The sequence below is a fragment of the Heptranchias perlo genome, unplaced genomic scaffold, assembly GCF_035084215.1.
Source record: "Heptranchias perlo isolate sHepPer1 unplaced genomic scaffold, sHepPer1.hap1 HAP1_SCAFFOLD_50, whole genome shotgun sequence".
NCBI classification, from domain to species: Eukaryota; Metazoa; Chordata; class Chondrichthyes; order Hexanchiformes; family Hexanchidae; genus Heptranchias; species Heptranchias perlo.
This window is the reverse complement of record NW_027139516.1, coordinates 7479049-7499842: the sequence shown is the minus strand read 5'-3', so window position 1 is coordinate 7499842 and position 20794 is coordinate 7479049. Positions and strand designations below refer to the sequence as shown.

The window sequence follows — 20794 nt, the reverse complement described above, 5'->3', positions numbered from 1 at the left end:
TTTTCTTCCCACAGACTTTGAGTTCGTTCATGCGACAAGTGTTCAAAAGTTACTTCCCTGACCGGGAATCGAACCCGGGCCGCGGCGGTGAGAGCGCCGAATCCTTACCACTAGACCACCAGGGAGCTCTGTTAGTTGGTTTATCAGGTGTAATATGGATTTCGCTTTCTCTGTGATTCAGCTTTTAATTCTTTTTAGCTCCCGATTGCGGATATTCCCGTGATTAAATAGGAATAAAGTACAATAGGCTCAGGAAAACCCGGGGAGGTGGCATCCCGCTCACCGAGCCTTTCCAGCAGCATTTATCTTACCAAGGACTGGAGTGAGTGAAACTTTCTCTGGGGGGTCTCAATGTGCAAAGGGTGGCGAGTGAAGAAATAATTTATCAGTCAGGATGACAGAGCGGTCTAAGGCGCTGCGTTCAGGTCGCAGTCTCTTTCGGAGGCGTGGGTTCGAATCCCACTTCTCACATCAGTTATTTTGACTCCTATTTTATTTGTTGCTTGAGCTGCGGTTGATTTTTCGGCCCAGTTGATTTGCTTTTCCTGCAATAAGCAATCCGGTCTCGATCCACTGCAAGTTTTGACGCCAAGCGGCTCAACTCTAAACCGAGCTTTAAACGAAAATATGCTTTAAACACAAGGCAACAACTATAGAGAGAACTATAGAACAGCCCATATCCCTTCATACCTTCGGTTGGCAAAAAGCTATCGATCTCAGATTTAAAATTAGAAATTAAGCAAATATCAATTGCAGTTCGGGGAAGAGAGTCCCAAACTTCTTCCATCCTTTGTGTGTACAAGTGTTTTCTAATCTCACTCCTGAAAGATCTGGCTCTAATTTTTGGACTGTGCCCCCTCGTCCAAGAATCCCCAAACAGCGGAAATAGTTTCTCTCTATCCACAAAATGTCAATGACACGGTCAATGAAAGGTACAGTTCACGAAGGTGGCTCACCAGCACCTTCTCAAGATCAATTAGGGATGTGCAATAAATGCTGACCTTGCCATTGACACCCACATCCCATGAATGAAGACAAAAGTCGCCTGCATGGCCGAGTAATTTCCTGCTGCTAAACGACGGGAAGAATGAAACCATCGGCTTCAGTCCTTTGAACGAACTGTATACACTTGCCGTCGAGCTCAATCCCCACTTGGTCCTCTGCCCCGAATATCCACGACATCAGAAAATCCTCCATAACATAGAATCACAGCATGGAAACATCACAGAAGGAGGCCATTCGGTACATCGTGCCTGTGCCAACTCTTTGAAAGAGCTATCCAATTAGACCCACTCCCCTTCCCTTTCTCCATAGCCCTGCAAAATTTTCCCCTTCAAGTATTTATCCTGTTCCCCTTTGAATATTATTATTGAATCTGTTTCCACCACCCTTTCAGGCAGTGCATTCCAGATCATGGCAACTCGCTGCGTTAAACAATTCTCCTCATCTCACCCCTGTTGCCAATTACCTTAAATCTGTGTCCTCTGGTCACCTCCTTTCTGGCACTGGAAATAGTTTCTCCTTTTTTATTCTTTCAAAACCTTTCATGATTTTGAACACCTCTGTTAAATCTCCCATTAGCCTTCTTTGCTCGAAGGAGAACAACCCCAGATTCTCCCGTCTCTCCACCTCACTGAATTCCCTCATCCCTGGCACCATTCCAGTAAATCACCTCTGCACCCTCTCCAAGGCCTTGACATCCTTCCTAAAGTGTGGTGGGCAGAATTGTGTGGTGGCCAGCTGGGCCTAACAAGTGATTTATAAAGGTTTAGCATAAGTTCCTTGCTTTTGTACTCTAGGCTTCCATGAATAAAGTCAACGATTCCGAATACTTTTTTTTAATAATCTATTCAAGTTGTCCTGCCACCTTCAAAGATTTATGTACGTATACCCCCAGGTCTCTCTATTCCTGCAGCCCCTTTAAAATTGCACCATTTAGTTCAAAGAACTGGCACAGGCACGATGGGCCGAATGGCCGCCTGTGTTTCTATGATTCTATGTTTTTGATTACCCCTCTATGAAGCTCTTTGTGATATCCCCCAGAAGTGGGAGTCAGCAGTTCACTTTCTCCCTTTACACTTCCATCTGACCTGGGCTAGACTAAATAAATTTTTCGTGGTGTAATGGCGTCACACACGAAAAACTCCCGGTTTAATCCCGGGTCAGAAACAATTTGCTGGAACTTGCTCCTCACAAACTTCCAGGCGCGAGCTTTCTCTCGTGTGAATTGGGCTGCAATCCTTTCACATTCAACAACGGCTGCACCAGATTCCTGGTCTCATCACCACTGAACACTTTTAAGCAGACTCCTAAAATAAAGTGCGTAAAATGAGAAGGGATGAAAGTCAGAAAAGTGAGCCTCGTTTCGACAGTCACTCGGCAAACTTGTTAGCATTTCGTTCAGTGCGAAACAGAAAGTTGTGGGTTTATTAATGGTAATTAAAAGAATCATCTCAGAGACTTGAAACAGTTTCTCCTTGTTTGCTCTCTCAAAACTTTTCATAATTTTGAATACCTCTATCAAATCTCCCCTTAACCATCTCTGCTCTAAGGGGATCATCCCAGCTTCTCCATTCTCGCCACATAACTGAAGTCCCTCATCCCTGTTGCCATTCTAGTAAATCTCCTCTGCACCCTCTCCAAGGCCTTGACATTTTTCCTAAAGTGCGGTGCCCAGAAGTGAACACAATACTCCAGCTGCAGCCCAACCAAAGTTTGATAAACGTTCAGCATAACTTTGTTTCTTTTGTATCCATGCCTCTATTAATAAAGTCCATTTCACCAGGCAGTCGATGTCCTCCTGAAATCTGATACTATCCACCACATTGTTTGCTACATTCCCGAGTTTCGTGTCACCTGCAAACTTTGAAATTATACCCTGTATATCCAAGTGCAGGATATTAATGTATGTATCAAAAATGAAAACTTTTTGCAGTGTGACTTGTGTGACGTTAAGCCGAGTTTATATAACATCTTCTCATAATTTAACTCCTTAACCCTGGTAACAATCTGGTGAATCTGTGCTGCACTCCTTCCAAGGACAATATATCCTTTCAGATTAAAAGGGTGTAAACTTGAAATAAGCGTCACTGTGGATCAGTTTTCGCTCACTCAAAGTTATCTGTTGAGTGAAATAAAAGAAAGCGCTTTTAAAGAATAAAGAAGCAGCCACTATCGCCCCTTTTGACAAGCCTATTTTGTGGCACTTTATCAAACGCCTTTTGAAAGGCCATATACACAACATCAACCACATTGCCCTCATCAAACCTCTCTGTTAACTCATCACAAAACTAAATCATGATTTGCCTTTAACAAATCCACAGTGGCTTTCTATTATCAATCCACACTTGTCCAAATGACTATTAATTTTGTCCCAGATTATCATTTCTAAAAGCTTCCCACCAACGTGGTTAAACTGACTGGCCTGTAGTTGCTGCGTTTATCCTTACACTCTTTTTTGAACAAGGGTGGAACATCTGCAATTCTCCAGTTCTCTGACACCAAAACTTGTGTCAAAGGAGGATTGAAAGATTATGGCCAGGACCTCTGCAATTTAAACCCTTACTTCCCTCAGCAACCGAGGATGCATCCCATTCGGACCAGGTGACTTTAAGTACAGCCAGCCTTTCTAGTATCTCCTCTTGATCAATTTTCACCCCATCCAGAATCCCAACTACCTCCCCTTTTACAGTGATTTAGGCAGCACTTTCTTCCTCTGTAAAGACAGGTGCAAAATACTCATTTAGTACCTCAGCCATGCCATATGCCTTCACGCGAAGATCTCCCTTTTGGTCCCTCATCGGGCTTATCCCTCCGCTTACGACCCGTTTACTATTTATAAGCCTATGGAAGACTTTTAATGACTTGATGAAGGGATCGAGTGTGATATATCCAAGTTTGCTGATGATTCAAAGCTAGATGGGAAAGTAAGCTGTGAGGCGGACACAAAGAGTCTGCAAAGGGATATAGACAGGTTCAGTGTGTGGGCAAGACGGTGGCAGATGTAGTATAATGTGGGGAAATGTGAGGTTATTCACTTTGGTAGGAAGAACAGAAAAACAGAACATTTTTGAAATGGTGAGAAACTATTAAATGTTGATGTCCAGAGAAACTTGGGTGTCCTGGACACCTGAACTCCAGGTTGTGCTAACCTAGTATCAGCATCCAAAACCTGATGACAGAGAAAGGCTAATTAAGCACTAAGACATGAAACAATCCTTGGTGGTTTCTGAGAGTCAGCAAAGTGGGATGGTTTACGACCATGAGTTAAGATCAGTGGTGCTTACGTACAGAACAATGCAGCCGAATCGTATAAAGATAGGGCATGCTCCCTTCTCAAATGTTAGAACTCTCAATAGGGGACAGTCAAAAGTCCATTGCCACAGGCTGTCCCCAAAGGTCAGGTCTGATATATCTGGATTCGCAGACAGGTCAGGTTGTGTTGATTGCTTGTCATTAATGTAATCTGTAGACAGTTGTATTACAATAATAATACTGTTGAATGTAATGTTGAAGACAGCTGTGGTGCAACTCTGTTGTAAGTCAATCTCTTAAACTTGCTATTTTGTAACCACTCGGGCTAAAATCAAGTGGAAGTTATTGTTGATGGATTAACAACCCATAGTTACCACAGTAACGGGACAAATCCGTGAACAAACATTCACTTTATATATAAACATCACACCCGTAGTTTATATTTTCACACGTTCTTTTTTGCAGTTCCAGCCAAAGTCCAAACATCGAAAGTCCACGTGTTTTTCAGACGTTTCCCGTCCTGTTATGTATTTTGAGCAGTTTCCTACATATATCAACATCACACCCACAGTTTATATTTTCACACGTTCTTTTTTGCAGTTCTAATCGAAGTCTAAACACCGAAAGTCTAAGTGTTTTTCAGAAGTTTTCCCTCCTGTTATGTATCTTGAGCAGTTTGCCACATCTGTTTCCTGTGATGTGATAATTCTGGGTGCAGGATGAATGTAATTGGATTTGCTGCAGTCCGCTGACAGCAGGCGATGGAACCGAGCGCCATGCTGCCGCTGACAGGTGAAGGACACTTCTGATGCTGCCTGACATCCGGTGGGAGTGAGCGGGCATTTGAAAGCTAACCCAATCTGTTAGCTATAAAGCGGTGCTTGACAAATGTTGATAGAAACAAACACCGATTGCAGCACTCAGGCCTCGTTGCGCAACGGTAGCCTGTCTGACTCCAGGTTAGAAGGTTGCGTGTTCAAATCACGGTGAGGTCACAGTTTTTTCCCTTGGAGCTGGTTTGTATAATTCTGCAATTCATATTTTCTTTGCGTCTTCACAATGAACAGAACCCTGCTCTGAAGTCTGCCTCTGGTTCCCCAGTGTCAGAGAGGGAAGCACCTGATGACCTCATTTATTTTATGCATCAAACGGAAGACAAACACACGTTTTAGTTCAAAAACCACCCTGCAGGTGGACACATAGTGAGATAAACACAGGACAGAGATGCAGACAGTATCCGGAAACATCGGGAAACAGACAAGAGAATTAGATTGAGCGCTTTGTTATCAGAAAATTGTCTGAACCTCCACGGTCAATGAAAGGGCTTTTGTTGGTCGGTTTCCCGTTGCAACTTATAATTCAGGAGAACTTGGTTTGTGATTGATTCGGTTCCCTCGTCTCCCACCTGCGGAAAAAGTTGGTCGATCCCACCCAACGAACTCCTTTCAAAAGCCACTCTGTTCAAAGCCTTCCAGATTTGAAGGGAATAAAACTTGAAATGAGCGTCATTGAGAATCAGTTTTCTCTCACTCAAATTTATCTGTTTAATGAAGTGAAAAATGCAGCTTCGAAAGAAGAAGGGAGCGGCCATTGTCTCCCTTTTTGGCACGAGAAGAAATTCGATCTGGATGTTCATGGAGAACAATTTCCAAAATAATGCTTCCACCCGGGATCGAACCAGGGACTTTTTGCGTATAAAGCAAACGTGATAATCGCTCCACTACAGAAACTGATAGCAATTGGTTCAACACATTGTGCAACTGAATGGTGTCCTCTCTCTGCTCGTACTTGGAATGTGTTGTTTCAAGTGCAGCAAGAGATACAGACAGTGACTGTTCCCCCTTTTCTTTAAAAACTCTCAGGGTAGTGGGTTTGAGCACCACGTTGGGCGAGTGCCATTTTTAACTTTTATGCTGCTTTCACTGACCAACAGTGCAGAAATGATGCAGAATGAAAGATGCTGCCCGTCGTCAGGATGGCCGAGCGGTCGAAGGCGCTGCGTTCAGGTCGCAGTCTCTTCTCGAGGCGTGGGTTCGAATCCCACTTCTGACATTCCTTATTTTTACGAAAACGTGGAAGTATTTTCTTTGTGGAATGGGCTGCAGCTGATTTTTCTGCCCAGTTGATTTGCTCCTCCCACAAAAGCAACTGGCTTTGTCATGCATATGTGACTTGAGAAGCTTTGAATGGTGAAATGTTTGACATATGAATGACCTGGAGAAAGAAATAGAACAGCAGTGGGAAACATTTAAAACGGTGATCGATAGAGTCCAGGAGAAATATATCCCACGAAAAAGCAAGAAAAAACTGGCCAGAAATGACACACCAGGAATGAATAAATAAATAAGGGCAAAATTGAAACTAAAGAAAAAGGCACACACTGGACAATAAAGGAGAGAGGGGAATGTGAAAAGACTGGGAAAGAAGTCTAAAGAACTATAAGAAAGGCAACAAGGAATATCAAAAAGGCAACAAGGAATATCAAAAAAGCAAAGTATTCTCGACACATCAACAGCCAAAGCAAATTTAGGATAGGAATAGGGCCACTCAGGGATACAGAAATATTAAATAATCACTTTATTTCAGTATTTACCAGAGAGACGAGTATTGCGGGAATGACAGTCGAAGAAGAGATCAAAAAGTATGTAAAGACATTGAAGATCGAAGGGGGGAGATAATTGATAAACTAATCAAACTTAGAGAGGAAATTTACTGTTAGGTGCCTGGCCAGAGTTTCAAACCGCTCAGCCACGCTAATTTCCGTATTGCTGTTCAGGAGCTCATTTCACAGGGACACGATTACTGTCCTCCATTCAGGGAGGCTCAGTGAAAGGCGGAAATTGATCTGTTAATAGAATCATAGAATTAGACAGCGCCATTCGGATACCATTCGGCCCATCGTGCCTGTGCCAGCTCTCTGAAAGAGCTGTCCAGTTAGTCCCACTCGCCTGCTGCTTCCCCACAGACCTGAAAATGTTTCCATCCAAGCGTTTATCCAATTCCCTTTTGAAAACTGTGAGTGAAGAAAAACAATATTGAAAGGGGTGCTGGGGCCTCTGCAGCGTCGATGTAGAGTGTGTGATGATTGAAGTTATCAAGATGGTTGCTTTACACATGGTATGTTGTGCAATCATCCTGAAATATCTTCAATATCCAATACAAATTGAATTGCAAACCTGACGGACAAAAACTGGAAAACAAGTCACGAGTGAACGCAAATCATCTGGGACCCGTTTTCAGCCTCACGGCACTTTAAGTAAAGTGAAATAACTTTGCATTGAAAAGATTTGGAACTTGTATCGGTACCTTTATCTGTTCCATTTCTTAAAGTTGCTGGCGTCTGATGATGTACACGCCTCTGCTCCCTCGATTGAACAAGAAAGGAGGTGTTTGACGTTGACGGACCTGTTGGTTATGAGCTCATCCTGTTCATTGAGTGGGTTCGCGTTTTTTAAACGGGGTCAACTTTAGCCCAGCGGTGAACTTCACAGCAAACAAGTTCGACACCGTCTCACCGCGGGCGCTGACTGACGTTTTTAATGTTATTTCTTTCAGAACTAAGTAAATAGTAACCGTGATTTTAAATTTGCACTCAGTGATTTTTAGATAGTCTCCTTTAAATGTTTCAAAGGCGACTCCGAATTTATGATAGTCCGGCCATTTCACCAGCCGTGTTGAAAACAAAACATGTCTCTGCTTTTCGCGTCTTTTTTCGAAAGACAAAAAATATATTTCCCGTGACCTCTGAAGGATGGACAAGTACATTTTAGAAAGCTGAAGCAAGTTCACCGAGCTGAAATTGTCTGACCACGTTTAAGGCGCTATATATTAATATATATATATATGTAAGTAGTTGCTGTCTGTTTCTGTGGTTGTCTTTTTTCTGTGTGTGTCCATCTGCAGGTCGATTTTGAATCAATACCAGTGTTCGTGTCAGTTTGTTGCATGAAATAAATGAGGGTCTCAGGCGCTCCCCTCCCTGACACTGGGTAGGCACTGAGTCAGGGTTTGGACCAAACTTCTGTTTTTTTTGTGAAAAAGCAATTAAAACCTTCATTGGGGAATTATCCAGTCTCATGTGAGCGGTGAAAGAAACAGTGACCCCGATGTGATGTGAACACGCAGCCTTTTGATCTGGAGTCAGACGTTTGCGCCAGGCACTCTGAAGACAGGACCCTGGATGTTATTATCGATATGGATGATTCTCAAACACCGTTTCATGTATTGGTTGAATTAATCGGGCTTATCAAATCTCCGCCAGGTCCCACCGGATGTGAGACAGTATTGGAAGCACCCTTCACCCCCAATGTCACGCTGGCATTCATCGCCTGCTCCCAGCGGACTGCATTAATCGGTCTGGGAGAAATGGACTTTGTTCACATTTGATCAGCACTTCGAATCGTTAAATATTTACTCTTTTTTAATGGGAACAAGGTTTCAAAATGTTTCTGCCCAGTTTCGAATTGGGGACTTTTCGCGTGTGAGACGAACGTGATAACCACTACACTACGGAAACCAGATACCTAAAAGTCCGTGTTAGGGACATAACCCCTCAGCCAAACAATTTCCGTATTACTGTCCAGGAGCTCATTTCACAGGGATACATTTCCTGCGCTGTGTTTCGGAAGGCTGCAGAGAAGGATCGGTGGCGATGGTCAGGCAGGGAATCCCAGAGCATCGCGCTCACACAGACATTTCACTGTTTTTTTCATGTTATTGATATCCGACCGCAGTGTAAATTATGGCGAATCAGGCATGCTCAGATCACATTGTTCACAGAGTGTTTTCTTGCAGCCAAATCACACATTAGAAAACTTGAAAAGAGATTAAGAAATCAGAGCCATTCAAAGAACTCCCAGTTACTGCAGATCAGGAATTAAAACCTTGCACCGGCTTCAGGGTTATTAGAATGAGGCAATGAATCCGAAAGTGGGATGAAAAAGGTCTTATTTTCGTCCTTGGGTGGGGTCGAACTACCAACTTTTCGGTTAACAGCCGAACACTCTAACCGGTTGCGCCACAGAGACCGTCCTGTGCTTTTTATTGCAAGATACACTAAAGCAGCGTGTCACCTTGCCAAAGTTACATATTGCAGTCACAGAAATGCAATTGACCACTATCAGTGTTACTTTTCCAGAAATGAAGGATGGGACATTGTTTGTGGAAACATGGAAACGGTCTGGTCTCGCTCACAGCATCGATATCACCGCCAACCAGCTGTCCTGCAACCGGCGCGCCCACCGGTGTTTTGTCTGTCACTCAGTAGCACTGTGGGAGAACCTTCGCCACACTGACTGCAGCGGTTCAAGGAGGCGGCTCACCACCACCTTCTCAAGGGCAATTAGGGATGGGCAATAAATGCCGGCCTCGCCAGCGACACCCACATCCCATGAACGAATAAAAAAAAAGTATTCTGAGCGTTCAGGGGAGGTCGTGTCTGACTGACCTGATTGAATTTTTCGAGGAGGTGACAAGAAGAATCGATGAGCGTAGCGTAATTGATGTAGTCTACATGGATTTTTGCAAGGCTTTGGAAAGTTCCCACATGGCAGATTGGTCAAAAAAGTAAAAGCCCATGGGATCCAAGGGAATGTGGCTTGTTGGATCCAAAATTGGCTCAGTGCCAGGAAGCAGAGGATAATGGTCGACGGGTGTTTTTTTGCGGCTGGAAGGCTGTTTCCAGTGAGGTGCCGCAGGGCTCGGTACTTGGTCCTTTGGTTTTTGTGGTATACATTAACGATTTGCACTTTAACGTTGGGGGCAAGATTAAGAAATTTGCGGGTGACACAAAAATCGACCGTGTGGTTGCTAGCGAGGAGGAAAACTGTAGACTGTGGGGGTTCAGGCAATTTTCTGATAAAAAAAGCACTCAATCTATCTCTGAACGAATTTTGAACGAATACGTGTGCTTGACCCGGCACAGGCACGATGGGCCGAATGATCTCGACTTGTGGACTAACATAATGCGATACTAAGTGTTGTCAGACGGAAAAGCAACACATTCCAAATCAGAGCAGAGAGAGGAAACTAGTCTAACAGCATAACAGCACGGTGAGATATTGTATTTGAGAAGGATGAGGAGGGAGAGTTTATCATGGTGGTAGTCCCATAGGATATCATTTGTGACTTTGATAAGGACCATTTCATGCTGCGACAGGGGCGGAAAGCTAAATGGAGAAATTCAGCCCGGGCGCGGCCCCATGGTGCGGGGTGATACGGAGTAGTGGGGGGCGGGGGGAAGTGTCAGAGCTGGGGCTCACCGGTGGAAGCAGCATAAAAGTTTAAAAGGGTACTCGCCCAACGTGGGGCTCAAACCCACTACCCTGAGATCTGATGCTCTTGCAATGAGAGTCACTGTGGATCAGTTCTCTTGTGGAAAACTATAAAGACCACATTAATGTGTGTGTGTGTGAAATTGTAACTACCCTATGTATGGGAGTCAAGGAGTTAACATTGGTCAAATACCCATCATGCTTTTCTCTTTTATGGTCAAGTAACTATTCACGTATTTCTACAGTAATGTGGTCTGTATAGTTTTCCACATTTTCTTGCTCAAACGTATCTGTTTATTGATGTAAAATGAAGAGTTTTTAAAGAAAAGGTCGGGGGGGGGGCAGCCACTGTCTGTGTCTCTTGCTGTCCTTGAAACAACACGGTCCAAGTACGAGCAGAGAGAGGACACCATTCATTTGCCGATTGTGTTGATTGTCATTCGAATAGTTTCTTTATTATAGCGATTATCACGTTTACTTTACACGCGAAAAGTCCCTCGTTCAATCCTAAGCAGAAACATTCTGTTGGAACTTGGTTTCCATCAACATCCGGTTTGATTTTTTGCTCCTGCCAAAAGGGGAGACAGTGGCTGCTCCCTTTTTCTTTGTCAGCAGCATCTTTTACTTCATTGAACAGATAACGTTGAGTGAGAGAAAACTGATCCACAGTGACGCTCACTTCGACTTTATTCCCTTTTAATCTGGAAGGATGTGTGGGCTTTGGACAGAGTGGCTTTTGAAAGGAGTTCGTAGAGTGGGAACGACAAACCATTTCCGCTGGTGGGGGACAAGGGAACCCAACCAATCATCTACCAAGTTCTCCTGAATTATAAGGTGCAATGGGAAATCGACCAACAAAAGCCCTTTCATTGACCGTGGAGGTTCAGACAATTTTCTGTTAACAAAGCGCTCAATCTATTTCTCTTGTCTATTTCCAGATGTTTCCGGATACTGTCTGCATCTCTGCCCTGTGTTTATCTCACTGTGTGTCCACCTGCAGGGTGGTTTTTGAACGAAGACGCGTGTTTGTCTTCTGTTTGTTACATTAAATAAATGAGGGCAACAGGTGCTTCCCTCCCTGACACTGGGGAACCAGAGGCAGATTTTAGAGCAGGGTTCTGTGAATTGTGAAGACACAAAGAAAACATTAATTGCGGAATTATCCAAACAAGCTCTAAGGGAAAAAACTGTCATCCCGACGTGATTTGAACACGCAACCTTCTGATCTGGAGTCAGACGCGCTACCGTTGCGCCACGAGGCCGAGGTGCTGCAATGGGTGTTTGTTTCAATCAATGTTTGTCAAGCACCGCTTTATAGCTCTGAGATTGGTGGAATGTGTTGGCTTTCAAATCCCCGCCCACTCCCACCGGATGTCAGGCAGCATCAGATGTCGCCTTCACCTGTCAGCGGCAGCATGGCGCTCGCTTCCATCGCCTGCTGTCAGCGGACTGCAGCAAATCCAATTACATTCATCCTGCACCCAGAATTATCACATCACAGGAAAAGGATGTGGGAAACTGCTCAAGATACATAACAGGACGGGAAACTTCTGAAAAACACGTGGACTTTCGATGTTTGGACTTTGGTTAGAACTGCAAAAAAGAACGTGTGAAAATATAAACTATGGGTGTGATGTTTATATATGAAGTGAATGTTTGTTCGCGGATTTCTCCCGTTACTGTGGCAACTATGGGTTGTTAATCCATCAACAATAACTTCCACTTGATTTTAGCCAGAGTGTTACAAAATATCAAGTTTAATAGATTGACTTACAACAGAGTTTCACTACAGCTGTCTTCAACATTACATTCAACAGTATTATTTTTATAATACAACAGTCGACAGATTACATTAATGACAAGCAATCAACACAACCTGACCTATCTGCGAATCCAGGTATATCAGACCTGACCTTTGCGGACTGCCTGTGGCAATGGGCTTCTGACTGTCCCCTATTGAGAGCTCTAACATTTGAGAAGGGAGCATGCCCTATCTTTATACGATTCGGCTGCATTGTTCTGTACGTAAGCACCACTGATCTTAACTCATGGTCGTAAACCATCCCACTTTGCTGACTCTCAGAAACCACCAAGGATTGTTTCATGTCTTAGTGCTTATTTAGCCTTTCTCTGTCATCAGGTTTTGGATGCTGATACTAGGTTAGCACAACCTGGAGTTCAGGTGTCCAGGACACCCAAGTTTCTCTGGACATCAACATTTAATAGTTTCTCACCATTTCAAAAATAATCTGTTTTTCTGTTCTTCCTACCAACGTGAATAACCTCACATTTTCCCACATTATACTGCATCTGCCACCTTCTTGCCCACTCATTTAAACTGTCCATATCCCTTTGCAGAATCTTTGTGTCCTCACATCTTAGTTCTCCATCCACCTTTGTATCATCAGCAAACTTGGATACATTACACTCGATCCCCTCATCAAGTCATTAAAAGTCTTCTATAGGCATATAAATAGTAAACGGGTAGTAAGAGGAGGGGTAAGACCGATTCGGGACCAAAAAGGAGATCTGCGCATGAAGGCATAGGGCATGGCTGAGGTACTAAATGAGTATTCTGCATCTATCTTTACTGGGGAAGGAAATGCTACTTAAATCACAGTAAAAGGGGAAGTAGTTGAGATACTGGATGGGGTGAAAATTGATAAAGAGGAGATACTAGAAAGGCTGGCTGTACTTAAAGTAGAGAAGTTACCCGGTCCGAATGGGATGCATCCGAGGTTGCTGAGGGAAGTAAGGGTGTAAATTGCAGAGGTGCTGGCCATAATCTTTCAATCCTCCGTAGATACAGGGTTTGGTGCCAGAGAACTGGAGAATTGCAGATGTTCCACCCTTGTTCAAAAAAGGGTGTAAGGATAAACCCAGCAACTACGGGCCAGTCAGTTTCACCATGGAGGTGGGAAGCATTTAGAAATGATAATCTGGGACAAAATTAATAGTCATTTGGACAAGTGTGGATTGATAATAGAAAGCCACTGTGGATTTGTTAAAGGCAAATCGTGATTGAGTTTTGTGCTGAGTTAACAGAGAGGGCTGGTGAGGGCAATGTGGTTGATGTTGTGTATATGGCCTTTCAAAAGGCGTTTGATAAAGTGCCCACAAAATCGGCCTGTCAAAAGGGGCGATAGTGGCTGCTTCCTTATTCTTTAAAAGCGCTTTCTTTTATTTCACTCAACAGATAACTTTGAGTGAGCGAAAACTGATCCACAGTGACGCTTATTTCAAGTTTATACCCGTTTAATCTGAAAGGATATATTGGCCTTGGAAGGAGTGCAGCACAGATTCACCAGATTGTTACCAGGGTGCAATGCGTTAAATTATGAGAAGATGTTTTGTAAACACGGCTTAAAATCACACAAGTCGCACTGCAAAATGTTTTCATTTTTGATACATACATTAATATCCTGGACTTGGGTATACAGGGTATAATTTCAAAGTTTGCAGATGACACGAAACTCGGGAATATAGTGAACAATATGGTGTATAGTATCAGACTTCAGGAGGACATAGTCAGCCTGGTGAAATTGACTTTATTAATAGAGGCACAGAGTACAAAAGCATTGGAGTTCAGAAGAATGAGAGGTGATCTTATTGAAACATATAAGATTGTGAAGGGGCTTGATCGGGTGGATGCGGTAAGGATGTTCACAAGGATGGGGGAAACTAGAACTAGGATCATAATCTGAGAATAAGTGTCTGCTTTTTCAAAACTGAGATGAGGAGAAACTTCTTCACTCAGAGGGTAGTAGGTCTGTTGAATTTGCTGCCCCAGGAAGCTGTGGAAGCTATATCATTAAATAAATTTAAAACAGAAATAGACAGTTTCCTTGAAGTAAAGGGAATTAGGGGTTACGGGGAGCGGGCAGGAAATTGGACATGAATTTAAATTTGAGATTAGGATCAGATCAGCCATGATATTATTGAATGGCGGAGCAGGCTCGAGGGGCCGATTGGCCTACTCTTGCTCCTATTTCTAATGTTCTTATTTAACAAAGTTATGCTTAACGTTTATAAAACACTGGTTAGTCTGCAGCTGGAGTATTGTGTTCAATTCTGGGCAACGCACTTTAGGAAAGATGTCAAGGCCTTGGAGGGGGTGCAAAGGAGATTTACTAGAATGATAACAGGGATGAGGGACTTCATTTACGTGGTGATAATGGAGAAGCTGGAATTATCCCCTTAGAGCAGAGAAGGTTCAGGGGAGATTTGATAGAAGTGTTCAAAATCATGAAAGGTTTTGATAGAGCAAATAAGGAGAAACTGTTTTCAGTGGCAGAAGGGTCGGTAACCAGAGGACACAGATTTCAGGTAATTGGCAAAAGCGCCAGAGGCGACATGAGGGAACATAATTTACACAGCGAGTTGTTATGATCTGGAATGCGCTGCCTGAAAGGCCGGTGGAAGCAGATTCAATAGTAACTTTCAAAAGGGGATTGGATAAATACTTGAAAAGGAAAAAAAATTGCAGGGCTTATGAGGAAAGAGAGCTTGTGGGTGGTGGGACTACTTGGATAGCTCTTTCAAAGAGCTAGCACAGGTACGATGGGCCGAATGAACTCCTTCTGTGTTGTAACATATTAAGTGTTGCTGGACGGAGAAGCAACGCATTCCAAATCAGAACAGAGACAGGAGACTAAGTCAGTTCCCCATTGTTTTTAATGAGATAGTAGCGGTTTCCTTAGTATAGCGGTTATCGCGTTTGCTTTACACGTGAAAGGTTCCCGAGTGGAAATATTATATTGAAACTTGCTCTCCATTAACCTCCATGGAGGAGTTTGTTTCCCCTGCCAAAAAGGGCGACAGTGGCTGCTTCCTTATTATTGAAAAGCGGCATCTTTTACTTCACTAAACAGATAACTTTGAGTGAGAGAAAACTGATCCTCAGTGACGCTCATTTCAAGTTTTATTCCCTTTTACTCTAAAAGGGCATATTGGCCTTGGAAGGAGCGCAGCCCAGATTTACCAGAATGTCAGCAGGGCTCGAAGCGTTAAATTATGAGGAGCGGTTACATACTTGTATTCCTTGGGATAGGGAAGATTTTTGTGGATTTTGAAAGGTAGTTAGACAAACTCTTTCCACTGTTAAGAGAGTCGAAGCCAATATCACAATATCACAATAGCTGTTTTACGAGTGAAAACGGCCCTTCGCATCACTGTGAGTGTAAGAGACGAGCCTCTTGGTGCCGCGTCCTGTACAGTGAATGTCAAAACTTTTAAAAGATGCAGAAAGTGTCAGGGATTCAGATGCACAAACCTCTAATGGGAATGAAATTTTATCAGAGGTTGCAGCCTTCCCGACTTCTCTTGCCCTTTGCGAGGCACCTGTTCCGGTTTAAATTCACAAACTGGATGAGTTGGTGATCACGGTACAGCAGACTCAGCGGTCCCGGGTGTGAGAGAGAGAAATCAGCCCGGGCGCGGCCACAATGTGCGCGGTGACACTGCACGGGAGGTCGGGGTGCGTCAGAGCTGGGGTTCGCTCCTAAAAGCAACATAAAAAGTTTAAAAGAGAACCCACGACCATGAGAGTAAGAGGCTCATGCTCTACCGACTGAGCTAGCCGGGCGTGAACGAACGTAGCACTCTTGTCTGTCATTGCAGTAAACTCGCCCCTGGGTATAAGAACATAAGAACATAAGAAATTGGAGCAGGAGTAGGCCAATCGGCCCTTCGAGCCTGCTCCGCCATTCAATAAGATCATGGCTGATCTGATCCCAACCACAAATCTAAAGAACACAAGAAGTCGGAGCAGGACCCGGCCACATAGCCCCTGGGCCCTCTCCGCCACCCACAGGGCATTGACCGATCCGAACTCAGCTTCATGTCCAATTTCCTGCCCGCTCCCCATAACCCCTAATTCCCTTTACTTCTAGGAAACTGTCTATTTCTGTTTTAAATGTATCTAATGATGTAGCTTCCACAGCTTCCTGGGGCAGCAAATTCCACAGACCTACCACCCTCTGAGTGAAGAAGTTTCTCCTCATCTCAGTTTTGAAAGAGCAGCCCCTTATTCTAAGATTTTGCCCCCTAGTTCTAGTTTCACCCATCCTCGGGAACATCCTTACCGCATCCACCCGATCAAGACCCTTCACAATCTTATATGTTTCAATAAGATCGCCTCTCATTCTTCTGAACTCCAATGAGTAGAGACCCAATCTACTCAACCTCTCCTCATATGTCCGCCCCCTCATCCCCGGGATTAACCGAGTGAACCTTCTTTGTACTGCCTCGAGAGCAAGTATGTCTTTTCTTAAGTATGGAGACCAAAACTGTATGCAGTATTCCAGGTGCGGTCTCACCAATACCTTATATAACTGCAGCAATACCTCCTTGTTTTTATATTCTATCCCCCTAGCAATAAAAGCCAACATTCCGTTGGCTTTCTTGATCACCTGCTGCACCTGCATACCAACTTTTTGATTTTCTTGCACTAGGACCCCCAGATCCCTTTGTACTGCAGTACTTTCCAGTCTCTCGCCATTAAGAAAATAACTTGCTCTCTGATTTTTCCTGCCAAAGTGCATAACCTCACATTTTCCAATATCATATTGCATCTGCCAAATCTCCGCCCACTCACCCAGCCTGTCTATATCCCCTTGCAGGTTTTTGATGTCCTCCTCACTCTCTACTTTCCCTCCCATCTTTGTATCCTCTGCAAATTTTGATATGTTGCACTCGGTCCCCTCCTCCAAATCGTTAATATAGATTGTAAAGAGTTGGGGACCCTGCACCGACCCCTGTGGAACACCACTGGTTACTGGTTGCCAGTCCGAAAATGAACCATTTATCCCAACTCTCTGCTTCCTGTTCGATAACCAATCCTCCACCCATGCCAGAATATTACCCCCAATCCCGTGATTTTTTATCTTAAGTAATAATCTTTTATGTGGCACCTTGTCGAATGCCTTCTGGAAGTCTAAATACACTATGTCCACTGGTTCCCCTTTATCCACCCTATACGTTATATCCTCGAAGAACTCAAGCAAATTTGTCAGACATGACTTTCCCTTCATAAAGCCATGCTGGCTTTGTCCTATTAAATTATGCTTATCTAAATGTTCCGTTACTGTCTCCTTAATAATAGACTCCAAAATTTTACCCACCACAGATGTTAAGCTAACTGGCCTATAATTTCCAGCCTTCTGCCTACTACCCTTTTTAAATAACGGTGTTACATTAGCAGTTTTCCAATCTGCCGGGACCTCTCCTGAGTCCAGGGAATTTTGGAAAACTATCACCAAAGCATCCACAATCCCTACTGCCACTTCCCTCAAGACCCTAGGATGGAAGCCATCAGGTCCAGGGGATTTATCCGCCTTGAGTCCCATTATTTTACTGAGTACCATCTCCTGAGTGATTTTAATCGTATTTAGCTCCTCCCCCCCCGCTCCTCTCCCCCTGCATGTGCAGCAATCCCAACATGACATCCATATCATTAGCTGTGTTTATCTGTGTGTGTGTGTCCACCTGCAGGTTGATTTTGAACGAATACGAGTGTTTGTCCTCTGTTTGTAACATTAAATAAAAGAGGGCATTAGACACTTCCTTCCCTGACACTGGGGAACCAGTGAGACAGACTTGCTATTGTGAAAACGCAAATAAAACATTAATTGCGGAATTTTATGGACTCTTATCAGCGCCAAAAGTAGCTTTACAATATATACACCCAAGGAAGATGGTAGTGGTTGTTGGAGGCCAATCATCCAAGCCCCAAGGCATTGCTGCAGGAGTTCCTCAGGGCAGTGTCCTAGGCCCAACCATCTTCAGCTGCTTCATCAATGACCTTCCCTCCATCATAAGGTCAGAAATGGGGATGTTCGCTGATGACTGCACAGTGTTCAGTTCCATTCGCAACCCCTCAGATAATGAAGCAATCCGAGCCTGCATGCAGCAAGATCTGGACAACATCCAGGCTTGGGCTGCTAAGTGGCAAGTAACATTCGCGCCAGATAAGTGCCAGGCAATGACCATCTCCAACAAGAGAGAGTCCAACCACCTCCCCTTGACATTCAACGGCATTACCATCGCCGAATCCCCCACCATCAACATCCTGGGGGTCACCATTGACCAGAAACTTAACTGGACCAGCCATATAAATACTGTGGCTACGAGAGCAGGTCAGAGGCTGGGTATTCTGCGGCGAGTGACTCACCTCCTGACTCCCCAAAGCCTTTCCACCATCTACAAGGCACAAGTCAGGAGTGTGATGGAATACTCTCCACTTGCCTGGATGAGTGCAGCTCCAACAACACTCAAGAAGCTCGACACCATCCAAGATAAAGCAGCCCGCTTGATTGGTACCCCATCCACCACCCTAAACATTCACTCCCTTCACTACCGGCGCACTGTGGCTGCAGTGTGCACCATCCACAGGATGCACTGCAGCAACTCGCCAAGGCTTCTTCGACAGCACCTCCCAAACCCGCGACCTCTACCACCTAGAAGGACAAGGGGAGCAGGCGCATGGGAACAACACCACCTGCACGTTCCCCTCCAAGTCACACACCATCCCGACTTGGAAATATATCGCCGTTCCTTCATTGTCGCTGGGTCAAAATCCTGGAACTCCCTTCCTAACAGCACTGTGGGAGAACCTTCACCACACGGACTACAGCGGTTTAAGAAGGCGGCTCACCACCACCTTCTCGAGGGCAATTAGGGATGGGCAATAAATGCCGGCCTTGCCAGCGACGCCCACATCCCGTGAACGAATAAAAAATAAATAAATAAATAAATAAATTAATAAATATATACGACAGATACATGGAATACATTTGCAACTAACAGAGTCACCAAACCAGAAATATTATTTGGACCAAATACAAACTCCCAGATATATTTAGAAACCTTATATGCATTCCCTGGTGGTCCATTGCTTTGGATTTGGCGCTTTCACCGCCGTGGCCCCGATGCGATGCCCAGTCAGGGAATTTAATCTCATAAAAAGCATTGTCAATTTTGTAGAATCATCGCAAATTTGCGGCACAGAAGGAGGCCATTCGGACCATCGCGTTCGCGCCGGCCGTAAATGAGCCATCGAGTCCAATCCCATTTTCCAGCACTCGGTTCGTGGTTTTGGAGGTTACACCACTGCAGGTGTCTAGCTAAATATTTTTTAAATGTAACGAGGGATTCTGCATCTACCACCCTTTCAGGAAGTGAGTTCCAGACCCCCACCACCCTCTGGGTGAAAAGACTTCTCCTCAGCTCCCCTCTAATCCTTCTATCAATCACTTTAAATCTATACCCCCCTGGTTATTGATCTCCCTGCTATGGTAAATAGGTCCTTCCCATCCACTCTATCTCGGCCCTTCATAATTTTGTACACCTCAATTAAATTACCCCTCAGCCTCCTCTGTTCCAAAGAAAACAACCCCAGTCTATCCAATCTTTCCTCACAGCCAAAATTCTCCAGCCCTGGCAACCTCCTCGTAAATCTCCTCTGTACCCTCTCTGGTGCAATCACATCTGTTTTGACCAGTCTGTCAATTGGGACCTTGTCAAAAGCCTTGCTAAAATCCAAGTAGACGACAACAAAGTACTCCAGGTGTGTTCTCACCAAAGCCCTATTTAATTGCAGCAAGACTTCCTTATTCTTATATTCCAACCTCCTTGCAAAAAGGCCAACACACCAGGGGCTGAGTTTAGAATCGTAGAAGGATGCAGCTCAGAAGCAGACCATTCGGGCCATCGCGCCCGTGCCTTGTCCGACAAATCATGTACCAGATTCTCCTGAATTCCAAGGTGTGGAACGAAAGCGAACAACAAAAGCCCTTACATTCGACCGTGGAGGTACAGGCAATTCTCTGAGAAACCGGTTTGCCTATTTCCCGTTGTTTATCTCTGTGCGTGTGGAGCTGCAGGCTGATTTTGAATTAATAACTGTGTATGTGTATGTTTCCTCCAATAAATAAATGAGGGAATTAGACGCTTCTCTCCCTGACACTGGGGAAGGGTCACAGATCAGCCATGATCTTATCAAATGGCGGAGCAGGCACGAGGGGCTGAATGGCCTTCTCCTGTTCCTTTGGCACATTTCCCCAAGTGTCCATTCTCTCCATATTTGTTGAATGACCGCCTTGTCTTTCCAGCATATTTTGGTTTAAAGCTCGGTTTCGGGATGAGCCGGTGTGCGTCAAAACGTGCCGTAGATGGAGACCGGGTTGGTTGTTGCGGGAAGAGCAAATCAACTGGGCCGAAAAATCAACTGCAGCTCAAGCAACAAATAAAATCGGAGTCAAAATAAACGA

The 20794-nt window shown here is 44.3% G+C and overlaps 3 non-coding genes across 3 annotated transcripts; 1 reads left to right on the top strand and 2 right to left on the bottom strand.

The window, feature by feature from the left end:
- Positions 1 to 53: 53 nt before the first annotated feature.
- Positions 54 to 125, bottom strand: trnae-cuc (transfer RNA glutamic acid (anticodon CUC)). The gene has a single exon. It is a non-coding gene; the product is annotated as a tRNA-Glu (tRNA).
- Positions 126 to 6223: 6098 nt separating this feature from the next.
- On the top strand, positions 6224 to 6306 carry trnal-cag (transfer RNA leucine (anticodon CAG)). Its single transcript has one exon. It is a non-coding gene; the product is annotated as a tRNA-Leu (tRNA).
- A 5410-nt stretch (positions 6307 to 11716) lies between these two features.
- On the bottom strand, positions 11717 to 11789 carry trnaw-cca (transfer RNA tryptophan (anticodon CCA)). The gene has a single exon. It is a non-coding gene; the product is annotated as a tRNA-Trp (tRNA).
- Between the last annotated feature and the right edge of the window lie 9005 nt (positions 11790 to 20794).